This window comes from Bos taurus, chromosome 8, assembly GCF_002263795.3.
Source record: "Bos taurus isolate L1 Dominette 01449 registration number 42190680 breed Hereford chromosome 8, ARS-UCD2.0, whole genome shotgun sequence".
In the NCBI taxonomy this organism is placed as follows: Eukaryota; Metazoa; Chordata; class Mammalia; order Artiodactyla; family Bovidae; genus Bos; species Bos taurus.
Genome location: NC_037335.1, coordinates 4215635 through 4238672, shown reverse-complemented (window position 1 = coordinate 4238672; position 23038 = coordinate 4215635). Strand labels below are relative to the sequence as shown.

Below are 23038 nucleotides of genomic sequence, written 5' to 3'. Positions count from 1 at the left end.
AATTTAACCTATTTTTAACAAAAGAACCTTTATTCTCTAAACCAGGCAGGACCCTATAAGACTTTCCCAGAATAGTTCATGTGTTCATGCTAAGTTGCTTCAGTCGTGTGGGACTCCTTGTGATCCCAGGGACTGTAGCCTGCCAGACTCCTCCGTCCATGGGATTCTCCAGGAAAGAATACTGGAGTGGGTTACCATCTCCTCCTTCACCGGATCTTCCTGACCCAGGGATCAAACCTGTCCCTTGAATCTCCTGCATTGGCAGGTGGATTTTTTAACATCAGCACCACCCGGGAAGCCCTTCCCAGGACAGACCCCTCCCTTATCCATGGCCTGCCTTCTGTCTTTAGAAAAACTTTAGTCAAAGAATAAATTAAATCAGAGAAGTAAGAAAATGCAGAAAAACGTAAAAAAAAAAAAAAAAAACAAGACAAAATAATAATACTTTAACCAGTAAACAAAGTTAAGAAACTTTAGTTCAAGAATTCCCTTGGTGGTCCAGCAGTTAAGACTTGATGCTTTTAATGCTGGAGACCCAATACATGGTCTGAGGACTAAGATCCCACAAGCTGGGAGGAAAAAAAAAGCAACCTTTTGTTCTTCCTCAAAGACTACTGGGGCTTCCCCGGTGGCTCAGATGGTAAAACATCTGCCTGCAGTGCCCGAGACTGGGGTTCTATCCATAGGTCAAGTAGATCCCCTGGAGGAGGGCATGGCAACCCACTGCAGTATTCTTGCCTGGAGAATCCCATGGACAGAGGAGCCGGGCAGGCTACAGTCCATGGAGTTACAAAGAATCAGATAAGACTGAGCGACTAACAGTTTCACTTTCAAGGACTACAGATAATATTCTGAGCATGTGCTTTGAGCTGTTTTGCAGATACTGAAACCCCGACCAGGGGGAAGAAGTTAAATGTCTGATGCCCACAAGCATGAAGACCCCAGGCTAGTTAGAACTAGAAGGTTGACAATACTGCCTCCTAATTACCTCACCACCAGGCAATCAGAAGGTCTACGAGCTGATGACGCCCTGCTCCTTGAACATCACAAGGCTCCTCACTACCCCTTCCTGGGTGGTTAGCCTGCTGTGGCCCCCTTGGCCTGGCAAAGTAATAAAGCTATTTTGTTCTACTTCACCCAAAACTCTGTCTCCCAGATTTAAATCAGCATGGGTGTACAGAGGCCAAATTTTGGCAACAGTTGGTGAATCAGAATTTTGTAATAAAATAGAGGATAGGTTTATGGAGAGACAGATCAGAGTCTGATTCATGTTTGGGCCATTTATAAGTATGTGATATTAAGTAAATTGTTAAATTTCTTCTTTTTCACCTATAAAATTGGGATAAAAATATCAACTTCAGAAACTGATGAATATTCCATAACAGGCTTGGCATGTGGTAGGTTCTGAAGAAATGGTGCCTTTTATTCATATTATGATTATTATTTACAATTAAGCCTGTTCAAGGTAAATTAGGTTGCAATCAGGAAATCTGCAAATTTCGGTGTTTAGTGATTTCGAGGTGTTATCTCCTAAAGAAATCTAACGTAAAACCATAGCATTGGGCCTTTCCTGGGGGTCCAATGGTCGAGACTTCATCTTCCAGTTCAGGGGGTCCAGGTTCAATGCTTAATCATGGAACTAATATCATACGTGCGTCATGGCCAAAAGACGAGAACACAAGTTCAATAAAGATTTTAAAAATTGTCCCCATCAAAAAACGTTAGGTGCTCCCTTTGGCTAATACTAAAATTCCAATCCCAAAGAAAGGCAATGCCAAAGAATGCTCAAACTACTGCACAATTGCACTCACTCATCTCACACACTAGTAAAGTAATGCTCAAAATTTTCCAAGTCAGGCTTCAGCAATACGTGAACCATGAGCTTCCAGATGTTCAAGCTGGTTTTAGAAAAGGCAGAGGAATCAGAGGTCAAATTGCCAACATCCCCTGGATCCTGGAAAAAGCAAGAGAGTTCCAGAAAAGCATCTATTTCTGCTTTATTGACTATGCCAAAGCCTTTAACTGTATGGATCACAATAAACTGTAAAAATGAGAATACAAGACCACCCAACCTACCTCCTGAGAAACCTATATGCAGGTCAGGAAGCAACAGTTAGAACTGAACATGGAACAACAGCCTGGTTTCAACAGGAAAATGAGTATGTCAAGGCTGTATATTGTCACCCTGCTTATTTAACTTATATGCAGAGTACATCATGAGAAACACTGGGCTGGAGGAAATACAAGCTGGAATCAAGATTGCTGGGTGAAATATCAATAACCTCAGATAAGCAGATGACACCACCCTTATGGCAGAAAGTGAGGAGGAACTAAAGAGCCTCTTGATGAAAGTGAAAGAGGAGAGTGAAAAATTTTGCTTTAGCTCAACATTCAGAAAACTAAGATCGTGGCATCCAGTCCCATCACTTCACCGGAAATAGATGGGGAAACAGTGGAAACAGTGTCAGACTTTATTTTTCTGGGCTCCAAAATCACTGCAGATCATGATTGCAGCCATAAAATTAAAAGACGCTTACTCCTTGGGAGGAAAATTATAACCAACCTAGACAGCATATTAAAAAGCAGAGACATTACTTTGCCAACAAAGGTCTGTCTAGTCAAGGCAATGGTTTTTCCAGTGGTCATGTATGGATGTGAGAGTTGAACTGTAAAGAAAGCTGAGCACTGAAGTATTGATGTTTTGGAACTGTGGTGTTTGAGAAGACTCTTGAGAGTCCCTTGGATCACAAAGAGATCCAACCAGTCCATCCTAAAGGAGATCAGTCCTGGGTTTTCATTGGAAGAACTGATTTTGAAGCTGAAACTCCAATACTTTGGCAATCTGATGTGAAGAGCTGACTCACTGGAAAAGACCCTGATGCTGGGAAAGATTGAGGGCAGGAGGAGAAGGGGACGACAGAGGATGAGATGGTTGGATGGCATCACTGACTCTATGGACATGGGTTTGGGTGGACTCCAGGAGTTGGTGATGGATAGGGAGGCCTGAAGTACTGAGGTTCATGGGGTCACAAAGAGTCGGACACTACTGAGTGACTGAACTAAATTGAACTGATACTAAAATTGGAATGATACAGAGAAGATTAGTCTGGCCCTTGCACAAGGATGGCATGCAAATTCACGAAGTGCTCCTTACTGTTCAGGATGGGGGAACACATGGGCACCTATGGCTGATTACTGTTGATGTATGGCAAAAAAACCCACAATATTGTAAAGTAATTAGCTTCCAATTAAAATAAATAAACTGATTTAAAGAGTCTTAAAACAAAATAAACCATAGCATAGGTTTGTTAGAGAGTTTAGCCTTTTATGTAACATTTAAACAAAAGAAAACCTCCACAATTGACCCAGGGTAGTAAGAGGAAAGTGAAATTCTAACTTAATTAAAAATTAAATATCTAATAAAAACACACTTTTGGACTTTCTGTGAAGATATGTTCACCTTCTATCAAGATTTGCAGCCTGCCAAGCAGCCTTCTACAGATTGCATGATCAAAACAAATGATTCTCTTTTATTTGACAAATAGAGGACATTGAGGGAATGGACAGGACTAAGCCTCATCTTTGAACAGGAAGGATGCTTGTAGCTCACCTCCCATGCAGATTCAAGGCCAGTGGGTCTCACCATGGGACCCAGGGCCTCCCCTGAACCAGTGTTTCCTCTGCCTGATGTTTAAAAAATAAAATGTTTAAATCTGCTTAGACTAAAAGGGAAAAGAAAGATAAAGCAGACAGCAGAACATGGTCTGATAATTTCTATTTTGGGAAGCATTGACATTATTAATAGTATTAATATTACAAATCATTTCTCAAAGAAATGAAGGTTTTCTTTTTTTCCTACTTGTATGAATTTGTGAGTAAATAACTGATTTCAAACAGTTCTGGGTTTCAGTGGATCACTGTTTCCAGCATATTCGTATACAGTGTGTGCCCCTCATGGCTAATACAGTAGAGTCATTAATTCCCCCCCAGAATTCATACCAAATGCTTCTAGTGAAGAAGATGCATAGCACTTAGCATCTGTCTTTCTCCTCAGAGCCCAAGTTTCACAGTACTAGTTTTTATTCACATAATAGAACAAGTTCTGCAAAAATTAACCTGAAGACCTTGAAAAGCGTTGTAAATAAGTCTGCTCTCTTGTATGTATCAGTAACTCATCCGAGAATTCTGCAGACTAAATGTCATTTCTACGTGCAATTCAACAAAACAGGACAATGAGCAGTGTGAAGGGTGAGGTCTCAATGCCCAACTCAAATCGTGGGCTGTGCATTTGGAGGCCCTGACATACACAAGAAACTCTGTTGATGCTCTATTTAAATCTGTTTCTATGTCTATCCTCAAAACATACCAGCCTTCTGATTCCAAAATACATAACTTTCATGTATTTCTTTTAAAAATCTTTTGTCTCTCTGCCGCTGCTGCTGCTGCTAAGTTGCTTCAGTTGTGTCCGACTCTGTTCGACCCCATAGACGGCAGCGCACCAGGCTCCCCTGTCCCTGGGATTCTCCAGGCAAGAACACTGGAGTGGGCTGCCATTTCCTTCTCCAATGCATGAAAGTGAAAAGTGAAAGTGAAGTCGCTCAGTCGTGCGGACTCTTAGTGACCCCATGGACTGTAGCCCACCAGGCTCCTCCGTCCATGGAATTTTCAAGGCAAGAGTACTAGAGAAATGTAATTCTCAAAGTCTTCATGAATGTTCAAATAACATTCAAATAATAAAATGATAAAAATAATAATAAAATTCAAATAATATAGAGTAGCCTGGAGAAGGATAAATCAAAGGTGAAACATGCTTGAATTTTTTAAGTTATAATAGGGAATAAATAATAATAGGGAAAAAAGAAGTATAAGATAATGCATACACATGTTCTTAGCATATTTCATTCACAAATATGCATTTATGAATTAATATTTATATATAAGGAGAAGGGAAGACAAAGGATGAGATGGTTGGATGGCATCACCAACTCAATGGACTTGAGTTTGAGCAAACTCTGGGAGATAGTGAAGGACAAGGAAGCCTGGTGTGCTACAGTCCATGGAGTCACAAAGAGTCGGACACCACTTAGTGACTTAACAACAAATACATATATCTATATATGTATTTATCTGCACAGGAATAATGAAATGTATTTTGCATTTATAGACTAGTTTCTGTCTTAAGTGTTTAATCATCTTCATTCCTTGAGGCTCATCCATGTTTTACTAATTCAGGTTTGTATGGTCTTCTTTGAGCACAAAGAAACACCTATTTTTTTTTTTTTTCTGGAGAATTACCTCAATCTCCTTAGAAAAAAACATACATTTATTTTATTTGGAACTGAGATTTTACAAATTCAACAGCACAGCTCTATACCCAGCAACTTTTTCCAAGACCAAACAGTTCCCAAGTTCTCTCCCCTGTCCTGTTAGGAGTATTCTCCTTCCTCCAGGACTCCTGGGTGCCTAGCCCCCTCCCTATTTCCATCAGACATGCTCCCGTCTGCTTTTCCACCCTGGGGAGATCACATAACAGAATGACCAGAACATAGACCATGTCAGTGGCAGTTAAGGCCACTCAGACTACTTCCTGGTGGTCTGCCTTTTGCCTAGGTGTCAAATAAGCGTCACAGTAGGAATAAAAATCATACCACATACAAACCTAAATGTAGTCTGAAACATGTCATTTGTAACACAGTCATATTTTATTTTTCAAAAATTTAGGATCATGACTTTTTTTTTTCAATTTCTGGAAATCATTTTGGTTGTTTTAAATCTCTTTAAAACTCCTCATTTACACTTTAAATTGTTCAGTTTTGTTCTAGTTCTGCTCTCATTTGTGTGTCCATATTCCAAGTGTTCAAGTGATTCAAAACCTAGTTCTTCTAAGTCACATGTCTGTGTGCTACTGTGCCCTCAGTCAGTCAGTCATGTCTGACTCTTTGTGACCCTATGGACTGTAGCCTACCAGGCTCCTCCATCCATGGGATTCTTCAGGCAAGAATACTGAAGTGGCTTGATTGCCATTTCCTTCTCTGGGGGATCTCCCCACCCAGGGATCAAACCCACCTTTCCTGTGTCTCCTGCACTGCATGCAGATTATTAACCACTGAGCCACTATGCACCCCCTTAAAGCCATAGGACCCTTCTAAAGAGACAGTTATCTTTCTCTGTGTCAGCGAGTGTAATATCCCTTCCACCCATCCGGGTTACCTTGTGAGGTCAAGCACTATGAGTAGATGACCGTCACTGGCTGAGAGGAAGCTGGCGTTTTCCTCGGTGACCCTCTGTCACTGGAGTGGGAAATTAGGGGCCCTCTACAGGGCACGTCCCAAATGGTCTCTGTTTCTGGAAGCCAGCAGAAGAGGTGGGTTTCCTCCACAACTGCCCCTCCTCTTCATCTTGAACCAGGGGGACAGCCAGCTTCCCACACTAAGTAAGCTGGAGCACTGTCCCCTCATGGCACAGGATCCTGTCTCCATGGACAACTGGTCTCCCTTCATAGCAACCCAGAAATCTGTTCACCTTACATTTTCCTAGATGGAGACAGCTCTTTTCAAGACTCAGATTCTCGATCCTCTCTTAATTGCAAGAAAGATGCACCTCCTCTAGGAGGATTCTGCTGTAGCCGAAGTTTGTACATATTTCAATAAAAGATTGTTCAGTCTGGTGGCTGAGACATGAAAATCGAGGATTAGAAAGGACAAAGAACCAGAAACAAATGTTCAACACCATCTTCTAAATGTCCTCTTTTCCAAACTTAAAAACTTGAAAGAAATCTGAAAGGAGGGAGAGATATGAGATTTCCATGGAATCATTAAACAATAGTAATGCAACTACTTGATCCAAGAAATAATAAGTAATTTCAAATAAACAGGATGACAATGAGATAGCACTAATTATGGGAAAAGAAGTAAAGCTCTTGCTGTTGGTAAATTATATAAAACAACCTTGAAGAATAAACCAGAAAAGGGGATTAGGGTGAATAATATTAGATAAAATGTGTGTACACATGCCCATTCATCCATTCATGCACGCATACACACACAGACACACACATTACACATTCACACACACATACTCCACAGAACAATATCCATGTATAAGGAAAAAAAAAATCAACCTGAAAATAAAATACAACCAAGATAACTGCAAAACTTCACTGAAATAAATAAAAGAAAACTTAACAAAAGAACACACATATTTGGTAGCTGGGTGGGAAATCAATTTTTCTCAAAATTGATCTATGTATTTAATTCAATCTCAATAAATTATTCAACATTACTTTATGTTCAGAAGGCATGGGTGTTAAGGTGTGAGTAAAAAAAAAATATTTTTTAAAAAGAGATGTGAAAGTGTTGCTCAGTCGTGTCTGACTCTTTGCAACCCAATGGACCATAGCCCACCAAGCTCCTCTGTTCATAGGATACTTCAGGCAACAATACTGGAGTGGGTTGCCATTCCCTTATCCAGGGGATCTTCCTGACCCAGGGACTCCTGGGTCCCTGCATTGGAGACTGGAGAACCCAAGTCTCCTGCATTGCAGTCAGATTCTTTACCATCTGAGCCACAAGGGAAGTAGAGAAAATATATAAGGTCAGATATTATAGCAAGGAGTACTACCACATTAATGAAATCAGGTTGGTTCTAATGCTGGACTAAAAACTTAGATGGGAAAAAAGTTACTTGAGAAGGGAGCAGTGTCCATATATGCATGCGGTACCCACATAATGCAAGATCTAACACAGATCCTCAATCAGTGGAAGGATTTTGGCACAAAGAGCTCAATTAACATTCTCATCTCAAGTCATTCTAGATGGAGACAAAGTTGATTAAAAATACAATTAATAATACAATTAATATTTTAAAGTTAGTAAAGTAATAGAAGTTAGACAAAAGTTTACCTGATTTTTCAAATTAAATATTTTTAAAAAACAAGGGCTGAAAGAAAAATTGTAAAGAAGAAAAAATTTCACTTTAATTATTTTCATTGAAAAATCATAAAACAAAAATGCTATCAACTTGGGAGAAAACTTGCAACAAGGCAAAAATCATAATATAATCAATATAATATAGTATTATAATGATTTTTTATGCATGTTGATAAGAAAAATGCAGAAATAGTAAATCAAGTAAAGTATTTTAACAAACAAATCACTGAAGATAAAACATGTCAAATAAATGTGTCAAAACTGTTTATTTATAATATGATAACTATGCTTTAAAAACAACTTCTATAACCTGTTTTGCTTGCTTAATTACTACAGCTTTTAAAAACTGATAATATTTAGTTCCAGCAGTGTTACAAGTTGCTATGGGAAATGAATATTGATATAAACTTTTTGGAAAATATTTTGTAATATATTGGGTCTTAAGTATGTTCATAAACTCTGATCTGAATACTTAGACTTCCCATATGTACTCTAAGAAATGATCTACAATTGGGAAACACATATTTATGGCAAGTATTTCAATAGGAAGCTATTTCTATAGGTAAGAGCATAAATAGTTAACAAATTTAATACTGTAACTGATTATGATTCTTGCATTTTTGGAGTACCCTACAACTATTTAAATAATATATACAAGGCTTTTCCAGAAAAGAAAATTATGCTTTTGGCAAATGGTAAATGATTTTTGCATAATTCAATATAGTACATAAAATATAAGTTCAAGTATATAAACAACAGACGGAGAAAAATGTTGTGAAAATGACTAAGGTTCACACTGTCTGCCTTTGAATGGAAGAATTTTAAGTTAATCTTTTTCATTATCAATGAAAGTTTTTTTTTAATTTATTTTGTTTATAGTCATCTTAACTCAGCAATGTGTCTACTGGACTGAGAGTTGTATTTCCCCACTATTCCATTAGGGAGTACACTCTTGGTTGCTATGTATTTAATTGCAATGCACTAACACTTTTTTTTGTTAGAGTCATTGCTGTATTGAAGCACATTGCACATATTTTCCCAAAGTTGATTACCTCAGGATGGATGAGAATTCCATTTCAGATTCTCTTATATTAAATCTCGGAGAAGGCAATGGCACCCGACTCCAGTACTCTTGCTTGGAAAATCCCATGGACGGAGGAGCCTGTTAGGCTGCAGTCCATGGGGTCACTAAGAGTCAGACACGACTGAGCGACTTCACTTTCACTTTTCACTTTTCACTTTCATGCATTGGAGAAGGAAATGGCAGCCCACTCCAGTGTTCTTGCCTGGAGAATCCCAGGGACGGGGGAGCCTGGTGGGCTGCCGTCTGTGGGGTCGCACAGAGTCGGACACGACTGAAGTGACTTAGCATAGCATTAGCATATGTTAAATCTATATCTCTGGGTCTGTCTGGAGAGCCAGCAGACCCCAGTCACTTAGAAGCTGGCTGTCTTCAGCTTGTGAGCAGTATGACTGTGTCCACCCTCAGTGGAGGGGCTGTCCAGTCATACCTGCCCTAGAAGAGTGAGGGAGAGGCAGTTCAGGAGAAGCACCTTGTCCCATTTGCCACGTCTAGTTGACTCGATGGACTCGGGGTTTGCTCTGCCCATCTTGGACTTGGGGCTGTGTTGGAAGAAAAGTTTGCAGCTGATTTCTAGCACAAACCAGTCTCCAATGGTGAGGTTTTTCAGATATCTGACAAGCTATTTCAAAACTTTATTTTTCCCTGCTATCTTTTTTTGTTAAGAAGCTTCAGTTACCTCAATAACATTCTTGGAATCTAAAAAGATGGTACTGATGAACAAATTTGCAGGCAGCAGTGGAGATGCAGACATACAGAACAGACTTGTGGACACAGTGGGGGAAGGAGAGGGGGGCGGGAAGGAGAGGGGGAGATGAATGGAGAGAGTGGCATTGAAAGATATGCATCACCACATGTAAAATAGAGAGCCAGTGGGCATTTGCTATATGGCTCAGAGAGCTCATATCCAGTGCTGTGTGATAACCTAGAGAAGTGGGATGGTGGCAGGTGGGAGGTGGGAGGTGGGAGGGAGGTTCAAGAGGAAGGAAACATATGTATGCCTATGGCTGATTCATGGTGATGTATGGCAGAAACCAACACAATATTGTACAGCAATTATCCTCCAATTAAACAAACAAACAAACAAACTCAAAGTGGAAAAAAAGAACATTGTTGGGGAGAAGGGTAAGCAACAGTGATGTCTTAGGACAGCTGTCAGTTCTAGAGTATAATATTCCTTCAACAGGACCAAAACTCCACTCTCCTCTGAATAGACCCAGCTGGAAACAGGTCTTCTCCATTCTCCCCATGCCTGTAGCTTAGCGTGGACGGGGTTTGCCCTGAGAGCAGGTAGAAGGAAAGCAGGGGCCATTTTCTCCTCATTTTGTTTCTCAGAGAGGCCCATAAGAGGGGTTATGGATTGCTGATCCAGTAGATAAGAAAGGGATATTTTGTTTTCCGTTTGCATGGAGGTCCAGGATAACACAGTTGGTAAAGAAACTGCCTGCAATGCAGGATATCCCTGTTCCATTCCCAGGTTGGGAAGATCTGCTGGAGAAGGGATAGGCTACCCTACCCTACCCAACCCACTCCAGTATTCTTGGGCTTCCATTGTGGCTCAGCTGGTAAATAATCTACCTGCAATGTGGGAGACCTGGATTCCATCCCTGGGTTGGGAAGATCCCCTGGAGAAGGGAAAGGCTACCCTCTTCAGTATTCTGACCTGGAGAATTCCATGAACTGTATAGTCTACGGGGTACTAAAGAGTTGGACATGATTGAGCGACTTTCACTCACTCATTCCACGCCTACAGTTCCAATTACCTAGACCCATACAGAGGAATGGGTTTCTGGAGGAATACGGAGGAATAATTTCCCTGGTGACTCCTACGGTAAAGTGTCTCCCTGCAATGTGTGAGACCTGGGTTCGATCCCTGGGTCGGGAAGATACCCTGGAGAAGGAAATGGCAACCCACTCCAGTACTTTTGCCTGGACAGTTGCATGGACAGAGGAGCCTGGTAGGCTACAGTCCATGGGATCGCAAAGAGTTAACAGACTGAGCTACTTCACTTACTTACTTATACAGAGGAAAGATGACAAGCAGGTCTTGGCATTCCCTTGAAAGTGAAAGTGTTAGTCATTCAGTCATGTCCGACTCTTTTGTGACCTCATAGACTGTAGCCTGCCAGGTTCCTCTGTCCATGGGATTTCTCAGGCAAGAACACTGGAGTGGGTTGTCATTCCCTTCTCTGGAGGATTTTCCCAATCCAGGAATGAAACCCCTGTCTCCTGCGTTGCAGGCAGATTCTTTACTGTCTGCCACCAGGGAAGACCAGGAATTCCCTTGGTCCCTGTTATAAAGCCAAATTAATTCTGTAAGGGTTTGTTATAAGTCCTCTTCAACTAGGAGTTGAAAGAATTCATTCTCCTATGAATGCTGAAGAGTACAATGCCCTATGGTATAATGTTTGAAGCCAATAACAGAAGTAAGAAGGGCCTTGGATCATTAAAAGAAAGAAAAATAGAAGGAAGGGAGGAAGAAAGTTACACTACTTGCTTTAAAATTCAGACCAATATGAATATATCACAAATTATTATTTTAGTATTTAGTTTTTTTTTACCATTTTGTCTGGTTAATTTTGCATGTTTAATTTATCTAAAACAAATAGGTTAAAAAGTAGAAAGTGCCACTTAAATTACCTTTCTTTGAACATAAACTCTCTACTCCTTTGTTTAAAATTCTATTATAAAAACAGGTGTTTAACTAGAATTATTCTAATCTCTTGAGTTATTTCAATACACTGAAGTTACCAGCATCAAATATTAACTATGCTCTACATGGAAAATATAAAATACATCTGTCAGATTTATCATGAAGTAGCTCTGAATATGTTACATGCCAGCAATAAAAAGAAATTTTTACTAAACTCAGGAAGTCAAACTTTAACTATTTATAAAAATATATGATTTATTTTTCCTCAGCTTTTACAATAGCCTTAGAACTTTATTATTAATTTGGATTTTTTGTATAGAGGTACCCATTTTTTATATAGACATATATTTATTTCTAAATCTCATTCTTTGTGATCACATTCACCTTTAATTGGCTCATGGATACATTTTATTTACTTTGAAAGGACTTCAAATGTAAAACTGAAATAAAACATTGACTCTGTTCTAGGGTATCTATTGCCATGGAAAATGACCTTTGCATGTGCTTGAGCTCAGGGACACACACATACACACACACACGAGTCCATTAATTTACTCTGGCTGAAGCACCTGGCATGTTTCATCAGCAGCCACAGAATTCTATCCCAATTGTTAAGGGGCTGTTTCTATATTAATGCAATGTTTGGCTGGCAGTGGGGTAAACACTGAGGGCCTTCGAGGTCCCTTGTGTCAAGGACACACATCTCTGTCTTTGTCTGCCGTGGCCTAGAAAAGACTTTCTTCCAGGCATAGCTCAGCGCTGCCCACACCACAGGCACTGGAGAAAGCAGCTTTCAAGAGGAAGGATGCCTACAGTCTGGCCTTGTTTCACCTTGGGCCCATGCCCACGTGTCTGATGTCTGTGTGTTTAAGTCGACTACAATGACTCCTGGTAGCTGGTCTGCTGATTCCCTGTATTAATGTTTTAAAACGCACCCTATTTGGTTTCTGAAAGGTCTTCCCAAAGCTTTTCACATAAAACAGGGTTTGGAAAATGTCAAATGCCCATCATGAAGATTTGGTTTCCAGATTCAAATTCTAGGTGTGAATGTATTTAGGCTGGTCATGAAAACTGTAGACTTGAGTTCATTATCTTCAAAAGTAGCTTGACTTTACCTTTTATTTTTTTATCCTATTCACGTGTCCTTGTATCGAGAATCATGAGTCTCAAATGTCCTTTAAGAAATGCTGTGAGGCTGTTTCCACTGTGTATTCTGGTACCCCATTCCCCTCTCTGAATATTCAGGCAGCAGCAATAACTTGATACAAGTTTCGTTTTTAAGGGAAAGGGTAGGTATAGCTTGGGCTTCCCAGGTGGCACTAGTGATAAAGAGCCCACCTGCCAATACAGGAGACACAAGAGAGGCAGGTTCAATCCCTGGGTCAGGAAGATCCCCTGGAAGAGAACGTGGCGACACACTCCAGTATTCTTGCCTGGAGAATACCACGGACAGAGGAGCCTGGCGGGCTATAGTCCACGGGGTCACAAAGATGTGGGACATGACTGAAGTGACTTAGCATGCATGCAGGTATAGCCTGGATTATTAACAAAGTGACACACGAATTTGAGTATGTACAGTGTGAGTGTGTGTGTGTGTGTGTGTGTGTGTGTGTGTGTGTTAGCAGAGACAACTGCATGGTAAAACATTTTGGAAAAAAAAAAAAAAAAGATTTTCTGAAAACACTAAGTTTGCTTTTAAACTTGAAGGGATAAAGAGCTACAAGAAGCCCACAGAACAGATTCTAAACCCAAAGTGCAGAACAACTCCCTTGCCTCTCCCGGGTAAAAGTGACCACAGAGATGATGGCAGAGTTTGAGATCCTGGTGTCTTAAGCCTTCAGCAAGCCTGCCTAGAGACAGCCACCCTTTCTCATCCCACCATCATTGCTGTTGTGTGCTTTTTGTGGGGCATCTGGTAAACCAGCTCACCACTGTGAATTTTTCCACCTGGCACTAGCCCCTCAGGTCAACCAGCTCTCTCTCTGAGCTTCTGCTCCCCACTGGCTGGTGAGCAGGTTGGGGTGGACATCATATGTGAAACACTGGTATCCTATCAGGCATGTTAAGATGTTCATTAGCCTTTAAGGATGTGCTCAATGCCCATCTGTAAAGAAGCTCAATGTCCCCTGAGCTCTTTCCAAAGAAGTGAGGCATGGTCCTGTATTCTGTCCAGTTAGGGGTTCTAACCAAACTAAACAATACAAAAACCTGCAATATTGGCTCAATCTCTATGACTGGGGCCTCAGGTCAGAGTTAGGGGCCACTGAAGCAGTACTTCTCAAACAATACATGATCTCTCAGTTTTTGTTTGTTTTTTGAAGTCCAAGCTGATACAGACAGATGTGCTCATGCAGCAAAAATGAGATATTAGTGATATAAAATAAAAAGCTGTTTACATCTCATGGATGCTTGCAGAAGCGTCAGGTCACCATAGTAACCTATGCTACAAGGTTGGTAGAGGAGATGCTGGCAGTGTGTGCCCAAACATCCTGGAGTTGCACAGAGCCTGAGATGCTGACTTCTGCCTTCACCCTTTGCCCAAGGTCTTTTTCTGCTTCATCAGCTCCTGGGGTGTCAGAAATGGAAGCTGCCTTTGCCTTTGCCAGGTAATCTCAACACAAGGTAGATGATAGTAAATGCATTGTAAATCCTCCCTGCCTTACAACCAGGAGAAAGCATCTCAGGTGGACCGCTACAATCCCCAGAGTTGCCCCTCTTGCACTGTCAATGGGAATGAAAATAGGTGCAGCTACTATGGAGAATAGTATGGAGTTTCCTTAAAAAACTAAAAATAGAGTTTTTAATACCATATAATCCAGCAGTCTCACTCCTGGGCATGTATCCAGAGAAAACTATAACTGGAAAAAATATATGCACCCAGTGTTCATAGCAGCACTATTCACAATAGCCAAGATATAGGAGCAACCTAGATATCCATCAACAGATGAATGGATAAAGAAGATGTGGTACATAAAAACGAAATATTTTTCAGTCACTAAGTCATATCTGACTCTTTGCAACCCCATGGACTGTAGCACACCAGGATTCCATCTTTCACTATTTCCTCGAGTTTGCTCAAAGTCATGTCCATTGAATTGGTGATGTCATTCAACCATCTCAACCTCTGTTTCCCCCTTCTCCCCCTGCCCTCAATCTCTGCCAGCATCAGGGTACTTTCTACTGAGTCAGCGCTTCACATCAGGTGGCCAAAGTATTTTACTCAACCATAAAAAAGAATGGAAGAGTGCCATTATAGCAACATGGATGAACCACAAGATTATCATCAGTTCAGTAATTAAGAAATAGAAAGGCAAACACCAGATGACATCACTTACATGAGGAATCTAAAATACGACACAAATGAACTTATCTACAAAACCGAAGGCAATGGCACCCCACTCCAGTACTCTCGCCTGGAAAATCCCATGGACGGAGGAGCCTCGTGGGCTGCAGTCCATGGGGTCGCTAGGAGTCGGACATGACTGAGCGACTTCCCTTTCACTTTTCACTTTCATGCAGTGGAGAAGTCAATGGCACCCCACTCCAGTACTCTCGCCTGGAAAATCCGGTGGATGGAGGAGCCTTGTGGGCTGCAGTCCATGGGGTCGCTAGGAGTCGGACACGACTGAGCGACTTCACTTTCACTTTTCACTTTCATGCATTGGAGAAGGAAATGGCAACCCACTCCAGTGTTCTTGCCTGGAGAATCCCAGGGACGGCGGAGCCTGGCGGGCTGCGGTCTATGGGGTCGCACAGAGTCGGACACGACTGAAGCGACTTAGCAGCAGCAGCAGCACAAAACCGAAACAGACTCAAAGACACAGAGAACAGACTTGCGGCTGCCAAGACGGGAAGGCAAGAGAGAAGGATTGGGACCTGGGGCTAGCGGATGAAGGCTGGTATATACAGGGTGGATAAACAAGAGGCTCCTACTATATCGCACAGGGAACTACATTCAGTATCCTGTAATAAACGATAAGGGAAAAGAGTATGAAAAAGAATATATGTATATGTATATCCAAATTACTTTGCTGTACACCAGAAACTAATACAACATTTTAAATCAACTCTATATTGACTTAAGAAAAAAGAAAAAAAAAAGCTGTAACAAATGCCCAGGCTTCCTCAAGCAGAAATAAACTCATGGCAGGTGTCAGTGGCCTGGCTTAATACTCTTGTTTTCTACTTGTGGTCTTTCTTTTCCTGCCTTACTTCTTCATGGTTCTCCTGCTATTACCTAGGTTCCTTTTCCAAATAAATTATTCATGTTTGTATCCTTCCTTCAGGGACTGATGCTCAGGAAACAAAACCTAAGATAACAAGGCTAAATGTCAGTGTTCCATGGAGAGGCATAAAGGTAAGAATGGAGAGAAATCTACATTTGACTGAGAACTGACCCAATAGATCCTGCATTTTTAATTGAAAATATCTGCTATCTTGATTTAAAAGATTATATTTCTCCACTGTTGAAAGGAAAGGTGGTTCTGAGAACCTGAGAAAAATAAAATCCCATCTTTCCATCCATGAGTTGCAATGTAGGGCGTACGTCTATAGACCATTCTATGATTGTATGGTTTGTTACTGATAAATTAAGCTTCGTATTTAATAATTTAAATACAAATATCCAATATAGACAAATGAAAAAGAAAATGGGAAGGAACTGACAATTGCCTTTTGTTTCTCTGACAAAGGATAGTCTAGTAGCACAAGGGCAGGGCCTTCATGGAGCTAAGAAATGGGAAAACTTCCCTTCTGTTTTGCCCTTTGCTTGCTTGTCTCCCTGCTATACAGTGTATGCAGAGAAAGAATTTAATAAAGGGGAAAAAGTTAACTGAACATTTTATGAATCCTTTGTTAAAAAAGGATAAAATAAAATCTGGTTTTGCAAAGCCCCAGTATTTTAAAATCAAATTTGGCCCCAAAAGAAATACATAGTGTATGGTTATGCATATATGTCAAAATCACCCAAAAGTACTTTAGCGTTTACAGAAAGGTAGAAGAGATGAGCTCCAAAATAATCACTGCAAAGCCTACGATGCCTTTTTTTGTCCACAAGGAACACTCCCATCTCTTTAAAATAAAATTATGCTACTGCCAGAGCGGGTGCCATGTCAGTGGAAACAACTCTATCAGGCTTCCTAATATAAACGATAATTCTAGGCTTTATAGCTTGGGTCTTTCAAAGTAAAGTATGTTGGGCAAAGACTAAGCATACAAATTGCCAGCCAAAATACATTAAATCTGGTCGAGCTGTCCTTTTTTGGAGAATGCAAATTGGAGCTTTCTGCTCTGCATGCTGTTAGCACTTGGCATGGACCTGCGAAAATGCCTTCTGGAATTGTGACCAAAAAAAAAAGTTTTAAGTGGCAAATTTGGAAACAGATTGGTTATTACTTCAGAATGTACACATTATAAGTAGGTACCCTTAGGAAGGATTTTTAGTTCATGAAAGAATATTTTATTTACCACCGCATGACACCTATTACACATGGACTCCAGCCTTATGGGAGGAGGTCCTTTGAGGGTGTTTTTCTAATGAAAGCATATGAAAGAATCACTGACTCATGATTGCTGTCTCCTGGAGTGACTGGGGGGAAATGACTTATTTACCAGATGGCTCTTATACCTGAACTAAGCGGGACCCTGGGAGCCTCCTGGGCAATGGAAGCCTTTCTATGTCCCCTGTTTCTTTCTTTCTTTTTCTGAATTTACTTTTTTAGTAATTTTTATTGGAGTATTGTTGCTTTACAGTGCTGTATTAGTTTCTGCTGTAAAGCAAAGTGAATCAGTCTCATGCATATATATATATATATACACATATTTATATCATGCATATGTCATAAGTATGCAGGAGACTGCATGAGTCTCATGCATATATGTATGTATATATGTATATATATGTGTATATATATATGTATGAGACTGATTCACTTTGCTTTACAGCAGAAACTAATAAACTCTCTCTCTCTATGTGTGTGTGTGTATTTGTAGGTATATATCTCCTCTTTTAAAATTTCCTTCCCATTTAGGTCACCACAGAGCACTGAGTAGAGTTCCCTGTGCTGTGTAGTAGAATCCCATTTGTTATCTATTTTGTACATAGTAGTGTATGTATATCAATCTCAGCCTCCCAATTCATCCACTCCCTCCCTCTTCAGTATCCATACATTTATTCTCTAAGTCTATGTCTCTTTCTGCTTTGCAAATAAGTTCATCTGTATAATTTTTCTAGATTTCACACATAAGCAATACTATATGATATTTGTTTTTCTCTTTCTGACTTACTTCCCTCTCCAGAAATCTCACTACTGGGCAAATACATTTCAAAAACATACATGAATCCCAGTGCTTGTTTTGCTTCAGAGATCCAGGAATAGAATAAACAACTCATGCTGAAAGAGTTCTGAACGTGTTACCAAATTTATGTTGTGTCTTCGATTTTCTTCTACCTGCAAATCCTTTTTCAAAGGCTCGAAGAAGCCAATTGCCTCCTTTCTCTTTCTTTTGCACTGTAGCATCCTGATGGAAGGGCTTCCCGGGTGGCTTGGTGGTAAACAATCCACCTGCCAAGGCAGGAGACAGATCTAGGAGACTCAGGTTCGATCCCTAGGTTGGGAAGACCTCCTGGAAAAGGAAATGGCAACCCACTCCACTATTCTTGCCTGGAAAATTCCATGAACAAAGGAGGCTGGTGGGATACAGTCACAAAGAATTAGACACGACTTAGGAGCTGAGCACACATGTGCGTAACATGATGGGATATTAAAGTAACAGGATGTTATTTGAATGCAGTGGTCAATGGGCCCAAGTACAATGGCCAGTTGTTAACTCAGATTCTTCAGAACTGCATTAAGACTTGTGGGTCACTCATCCTTCCACAATATTTACTGAATTTCTTCTGTGTGCCAGGCCCTGTGGAAATAAAAGAAAGACTAACAAGGTCCCTGCCTTTGTGGATTGGAGAAGGCAATGGCACCCCACTCCAGTACTCTTGCTTGGAAAATCCCATGGGCAGAGGAGCCTGGTAGGCTGCAGTCCACGGGGTCACTAAGAGTCGGACAGGACTGACCGACTTTACTTTCAAATTTCACTTTCATGCATTGGAGAAGGAAATGGCAACCCACTCCAGTGTTCTTGCCTGGAGAATCCCAGGGATGGGGAAGCCTGGTGGGCTGCCGTCTATGGGGTCGCACAGAGTCGGACACGACTGAAGCGACTTAGCAGCAGCAGCAGCCTTTGTGGAGCTGATACAAGGAGTATATAATTTAATTAGTAACACTCCTGTTGTGTTGTCAGACATTTCAGAGACCCGAAGAACAATTCTGGAGAATACAAATTAGTAAACTCAAGTGGAAAAATGTTTTGCTCATCCTTGCCTCACTTTAAAATGTGATTTTAATGGAACATATATGTAATGTAATTTAGAAAAATGAACATTTCACCTGTTTTTATATAATTTACTATCTGTAGAAAAATGTTTTTCTAAGTTGACTATGGGTCCTTCACTGGTTGGTTTTTGTTGATGAGCATATTTCCTCCAATAAAAAATTACCTTTACTTTGTCCTTCTCTTAACATCGTATTTGAGAACTTCATGATAAATCTGCTTTTCCACTAGCTAATAATGATGTCAGCAGCTAAAGATCAATAAACATGAAAAGTAATGACCTCTAACAATTTACTTTTATTAGATTTGCAGAAAGTTTTGATATCATTCATGCTGCAACTCAGTCTCCAATTTTATTTCATTTCACTTTTTCTAAGACTACCTTGTTTTTTCTCAGGTAGAAAAGAAAGAGGAAAGTGAGACAGAATTCAGGCAATGCATCATTTTGACACATCTGTTTTTTGGTCAGTGGCATGCAGTGTGCTATTTCTGATATAATAAATGTTTACAGTGCTTCTGGTTTAATGAATGCCCTGGGCCCTGGGACTTGTCTGTGTATTTCCTTGGCATATTTCTTGAGTGAGAAAGAGACGGTGTTGTCTGTTTAAACTAATAGAAAGGAAAGCTGAATGGAAGAATTAGATTCAGGAGCAGTTTCCTGAATACATCTCTTCCAGAAAATCGATACCGAACCACAGGGAGCATGGCCATGCAGGATGGCAGCGGCGGGGTCCATCAATTAATGCAGAAGAAGAGAGCAGGAGAATTTGAAGGCAAAGAGTTTTCATTTGGAGTTAGTTATGGTCACTGCATCAATAACCAATATTTTCCTCTTTTAGTTTGCAAGAAACAAATAAGCATTTCCTCAAAGAGAATCTGATAACACAGCCTCTTATCCTCTACCGACCCCATGAAATGGGGCTCAGAAAAATGGCAAGATTGGCGAAATAAATGTATAGCAAAAAAAAAAAAACCAAAACAAAAAACAAACAGAGGATGAGGAACCAGAGTGACATTCTTTATTTTTTAAGAATTTTAAAAAATGAACTATGAATCCAGAGAGTGTCTCTCTCTCTGGCTAATTCCATTGTGAGTAGACTGCAGGCACACTTTTCTCTGAAACTCTTTCTTCCATGTTCTGTGTGCACTTAGGGAGGCTGTGATCTGTTGAGACAGATGGCATGCCTGGGTCCTGAGTTCCACATAAGTGTTCCTCCCTTATTTTAATATCCATGAGCAGTGAAAATAGGAGTTTTCTGTAACACACTAAGAAAAAAAAGCGATGGAATCTGAGTGAAAAGACCATGGATGCAGCCAATCCTGCAAACCACTAATCCCTTAATATCTTCCAGGCTGAATCCCCATACAGCCAGCACTTGCTGCTGTGGTTGTTCGGTGACTGAGTCATGTCCAACTGTTTGTGACCCCATGGACTGCAGCACATGAGGCTTCCCTATCCTTGACTATGTCGAGGAGTTTGCTCAAACTCGTGTTCATTGAGTTGGTGATGCCATCCAACCATCTCATTCTCTACCACCGCTTTTTCTTCCTACCTTCAACCTTTCCTAGCATTAAGGTCTTTTCTAATTTGTCAGCCTTTTGCATCAGATGGCCAAAGTATTGGAGCCTCAGCATCACACCAGTGCTTCCAATGAATATTCAGGGTTGATTTCTGCTAGGATTGATGAGCTTGATCTCCTTTCAGTCCAAGGGACTCTCAGGAGTCTTCTCCAGCATCGCAATTTGAAAGCATCAATTCTTCAGTGCTCAGCCTTTTTTATGAAACATATAGCATCTCACAAAATCCAGTAACTAATTCTCCATAAAAATTCTGAACAATCTGTATGTGTTTCATAGATGGGAGAATACTTTATCAAGTCCAAATTGTACCTTAAACTGAAAGTGCATTTCATCATTAAAATGAAGAGTCATTCTTATTACACAAGACAAGGACATCACTAGACCATTCAGGTATGACCTAAATCAAATCCCTTATGATTATACAGTGGAAGTGAGAAATAGATTTAAGGGCCTAGATCTGATAGATAGAGTGCCTGGTGAGCTACGGACAGAGGTTCGTGATATTGTACAGGAGATAGGGATCAAGACCATCCCCATGGAAAAGAAATGCAAAAAAACAAAATGGCCATCTGGGGAGGCCTTACAAATAGCTGTGAAAAGAAGAGAAGTGAAAAGCAAAGGAGAAAATGAAAGATATAAGCATCTGAATGCAGAGTTCCAAAGAATAGCAAGGACAGAAAAGAAAGCCTTCCTCAGTGATAAATGCAAAGAAATAAAGGAAAACAACAGAATGGGAAAGACTAGAGATCTCTTCAAGAAAATTAGAGATACCAAGGGAACATTTCATGGAAAGATGGGCTCGATAAAGGACAGGAATGGTATGGACCTAACAGAAGCAGAAGATATTAAGAAGGGGTGGCAAGAATATACAGAAGAACTGTACAAAAAAGATCTTTACGACCAAGATAATCACAATGATGAGATCACTCACCTAGAGCCAGACATCCTGGAATGTGAAGTCAAGTGGGCCTTAGGAAGCATCACTATGAACAAAGTTAGTGGAGGTGATGGAATTCCAGTTGAGCTATTTCAAATCCTGAAAGATGATGTTGTAAAAGTGCTGCACTCAATATGCCAGCAAATTTGGAAAACTCCACAATGACCACAGGACTGGAAAAGGTCAGTTTTCATTCCAATCCCAAAGAAAGGCAATGCCAAAGAATGCTCAAACTAGAGTACAATTGCACTCATCTCACACGCTAGTAAATTAATGCTGAAAAGTCTCCAAGCCAGGCTTCAGCAATACATGAACCTTGAACTTCCAGATGTTCAAGCTGGTTTTAGAAAAGGCAGAGGAACCAGAGATCAAATTACCAACATCTGCTGGATCTTGGAAAAGCAAGAGAGTTCCAGAAAAACATCTATTTCTGCTTTATTGACTATGCCAAAGCCTTTGACTGTGTGGATCACAATAAACTGTGGAAAATTCTGAAAGAGATGGGAATACCAGACCACCTGACCTGCTTCTTGAGAAATCTGTATGCAGGTCAGGAAGCAACAGTTAGAACTGGACATGGAACAAGAGACTGGTTCCAAATAGGAAAAGGAGTACGTCAAGGCTGTATATTGTCACTCTGCTTATTTAACTTCTATGCAGAGTACATCATGAGATACGGTGGGTGGAAGAAGCACAAGCTGGAATCAAGATTGCCGGGAGAAATATCAATAACCTCAGATATGCAGATGGCACCACCCTTATGGCAGAAAGTGAAGAGGAACTAAAAAGCTTCTTGGTGACAGTGAAAGAAGAGAGTGAAAAAGTTGGCTTAAAGCTCAGCATTCAGAAAACTAAGATCATGGCATCTGGTCCCATCACTTCATGGGACATAGATGGGGAAACAGTGGAAACAGTGTCAGACTTTATTTTGGGGGGCTCTAAAATCAATCACTGCAGATGGTGATTGCAGCCATGAAATTAAAAGATGCTTACTCCTTGGAAGGAAAGTTATGACCAACCTAGATAGCATACTAAAAAGCAGAGACGTTACTTTACCAACAAAGTCCTGTCTAGTCAAGGCTATGGTTTTTCCAGTGGTCATGTATGGATGTGAGAGTTGGACTGTGAAGAAAGCTGAGCGCCGAAGAATTGATGCTTTTGAACTGTGTTGTTGGAGAAGACTCTTGAGAGTCCCTTGGACTGCAAGTAGATCTAACCAGTCCATCCTAAGGGAGATCAGTCTTGGGTGTTCATTGGAAGGACTGATGCTGAAGCTGAAACTCCAATACTTTGGCCACCTCATGTGAAGAGTTGACTCATTGGAAATGACTCTGATGGTGGGAGGGATTGCAGGCAGGAGGAGAAGGGGACAACAGAGGATGAGATGGTTGGATGGCATCACTGACTCAATGGACATGAGTTTGGGTGGACTCTGGGAGTTGGTATGGACAGGAAGTCCTGGTGTGCTGCAG

The 23038-nt window shown here is 40.6% G+C and overlaps 1 protein-coding gene and 1 non-coding gene across 2 annotated transcripts in view; one reads left to right on the top strand and one right to left on the bottom strand.

Annotated features, from left to right (window-relative positions):
• Positions 1-23038, bottom strand: part of GALNTL6 (polypeptide N-acetylgalactosaminyltransferase like 6) — a 1542469-nt gene that overhangs the window by 1243888 nt on the left and 275543 nt on the right. The gene's annotated exons all lie outside the window — the stretch shown is intronic.
• LOC112447899 (U6 spliceosomal RNA) lies at positions 3055-3158 on the top strand. Its single transcript, XR_003036170.1, has one exon. It is a non-coding gene; the product is annotated as a U6 spliceosomal RNA (small nuclear RNA).